Below are 3,325 nucleotides of genomic sequence, written 5' to 3' on the forward strand. Positions count from 1 at the left end.
AGGGGATTGGAATGAGATCCTCCCACTCTCCCACTCGGCATTCTCACCTCAGCTGCCTGCTCCCTCCCCAGCCAGCAGAGCAATCGCACAAACACACGCGCACGCACACACACACACACACTCCCACCCCCATAGTCACAGGGCAGCCCCCCTCACAGCTGGCTAGAAGAGGGCATGACACTCATCTTTCACAGAGATTTGATCAAAAGGAATCACAAAGGCTGGAGGCACTCCTAATGCAGTCAGGAGAGACTCTACCTCTCCCTCTCTCTTTCCTTTCCTCTCCCTCGCTCTCTCAGCCTGAGTAATGCTTTAAATCAATGCTGCCCCTCTCAGAGCAGAGAGCTCAGTCCAGTATGGTTGTGTGTGTTCACCTTAATGGAGCTCTGTGAACAGCCTCCATAACAAGTTGTGCCTTGTGCCGTCAGGAATGTGTCAGTCTCTGTGTTAAGTATTTCTTTAGGACAAAGTCAATTCACAATACTTCTGAAACATTATTGTCCCTGCTCACTCGGACACTTTTCTTCACACACCTTTCTGACAGAACACAAGGTAGAATAACTCCAAGTCTTGTTATCAAGTCTTAGTCAGTTATCAATGATACAATTGACTCCCGCGCACGCACGCACACACACACACATGCACACACACACCTGTGTTTTGACAGCGTATTGGACCTTAAGTCCACCTTATTCAAGAACATGAACACCCAAATAAATGTGCAGGAGTAAATTTATCTTTGTGTGAATAATCAATTGTCTTTCGTTTTCAATTATCATAATGATAAAAACAGTGACAAAATGTGTGTTCACTCATTCAGAAATGGCCCACAGTGACTGTTTCACATCAGTGTTTAGGGCTATTGTCTCTTGGTGACACACTTAAACCATGTCAGAGAAAAATGCTAATGAAGCATCTGACTCTTTCTTTTTTTGTTTCTTCAATTATGATCAACTCACAGGGGTTAGAGGTCAGAGCACCCTGCAAAGTCTGCTATAAGCAGAGTAGCCTAATACTCTCTCTCTCTATCGCTCTCTCCTGTTTTTACACGTCTCTAATTCACTCTTCCTCATTAACTCCTTCACCGTTTCAAATGTTCTCTCTCTCCTTCCTGTCCATCTCCTTTCATCTCTTTGTTCTCCATTGTCAATGTATTTTATTTGACTTTGTCGCTCTGTCTGTGTCTGTGTCTCTCTCGCTCTCAGAGAAAGCTCTCTCCTGTTGTGGATCTTAGCCATTAGGGGCGTCTGCTAATCCACAAATTACACAGCAGGTTTAAACAGGTATGCTGTTGCTGCCTCTGTCTGTCTGTCTGTCCTACCTGTGCTTTGTTATCTACCAGCGGAGGAGAGGAGAGGGGAGAGGGTTTCCACCAGGAAAATAAATCACTCAGATGCTAAACATCTCAGGCCGCATTTTTTTTTATAAGCATTAAGTATAAATCTAAGTATTTACAGAGAGCGTCTGGGACGGTAACTGATAAAAACCTATCTAATAACCCTTGAAGTTGGATATTAACCCTCCATTACTTTCACACATGACATCAAAGCTTTTCTGATTTGTGAATAAGCCCAAATGTTATGATGTTATTACACATGGATCAGGAGAGATAGTCAATCAGGCATGCAACGTGGGGTGGAGGCGCTCCAGTCCTTCTTCCCCGTCAGGGAGATACATAAGCCTGGAACTCTTCATTTATTCCTTACCTAGGGGATGCATACCAAACAGACAGACAGACGGACGGACACAGAGACCTGGGTTGGATTATGAGGTCCTGCTGGTTGGTTAGATTGCTGTTCTACGGTAGGCTAGAACCGCTGTTGCCGTATGCACGCCCCAAGGGTGGCGGAACGGAGGAGGCTCCCGCTAAAACCACAGTAAATAAACACCATGTGCAGAGAAAGAGGTCACACTGTTATTTATATGTTGGCGTTTTGGTTTCCGAAAATATAATAATGCTTGAGGATGAGTTGTGTTGGTACGAATGTTTGGCTTGGACTTGGAAATATCAATGGTTTATTTGAGACAACTTTACCATAACCTTGTTTTTGTACAAAAAAAATAATAATAAAAAAAACTCAATAAACATTTAAATCAGTATTAGATTTAGTTTGTTAAGGTGACAGAATCTTTGTACATTTTTTCAGCGCTGGTTTTATAAACAATATTTATTTTGTTTCTCCTCATAGTGAAACATTGAAAGTGGATTACCTGACTGGCATCTTACTGTGAAAAGCTAACAAAACGTCATTTTTTTACATGGCAAAAATATAACTAATTTGACATGAAATGTGAGGTGATGTATGATTCAATGAAACAATGATTACTGATTATTCTCTCTCTGCTGTATCATAATGAACCAAAACAGAAAGTGCCTATCAGAAGACCTCTGTCTCAGGTTTTGGTCAGCTGTGCTATAGAGTGCTCACCAGGCTCAGAAAGTCTACATTGTCTGTCTCAGATGTTGAAAATCTCTCTCTTTCACTCTGTGAAGCGCCTGCTGTATAGAATGTGTTTCCTGTCTGATTATGGGAGCTGTGTATAGAATGTGTTTCCTGTCTGATTATGGGAGCTGTGTATAGAATGTGTTTCCTGTCTGATTATGGGAGCTGTGTATAGAATGTGTTCTCTGTCTGATTATGGGAGCTGTGTATAGAATGTGTTTCCTGTCTGATTATGGGAGCTGTGTATAGAATGTGTTTCCTGTCTGATTATGGGAGCTGTGTATAGAATGTGTTTCCTGTCTGATTATGGGAGCTGTGTATAGAATGTGTTTCCTGTCTGATTATGGGAGCTGTGTATAGAATGTGTTTCCTGTCTGATTATGGGAGCTGTGTATAGAATGTGTTTCCTGTCTGATTATGGGAGCTGTGTATAGAATGTGTTTCCTGTCTGATTATGGGAGCTGTGTATAGAATGTGTTTCCTGTCTGATTATGGGAGCTGTGTATAGAATGTGTTTCCTGTCTGATTATGGGAGCTGTATAGAATGTGTTTCCTGTCTGATTATGGGAGCTGTGTATAGAATGTGTTTCCTGTCTGATTATGGGAGCTGTGTATAGAATGTGTTTCCTGTCTGATTATGGGAGCTGTGTATAGAATGTGTTTCCTGTCTGATTATGGGAGCTGTGTATAGAATGTGTTTCCTGTCTGATTATGGGAGCTGTGTATAGAATGTGTTTCCTGTCTGATTATGGGAGCTGTGTATAGAATGTGTTTCCTGTCTGATTATGGGAGCTGTATAGAATGTGTTTCCTGTCTGATTATGGGAACTGTGTATAGAATGTGTTTCCTGTCTGATTATGGGTGCTGGGTATAGAATGTGT

This window comes from Oncorhynchus mykiss, chromosome 6 (assembly GCF_013265735.2).
Source record: "Oncorhynchus mykiss isolate Arlee chromosome 6, USDA_OmykA_1.1, whole genome shotgun sequence".
NCBI lineage: Eukaryota > Metazoa > Chordata > Actinopteri > Salmoniformes > Salmonidae > Oncorhynchus > Oncorhynchus mykiss.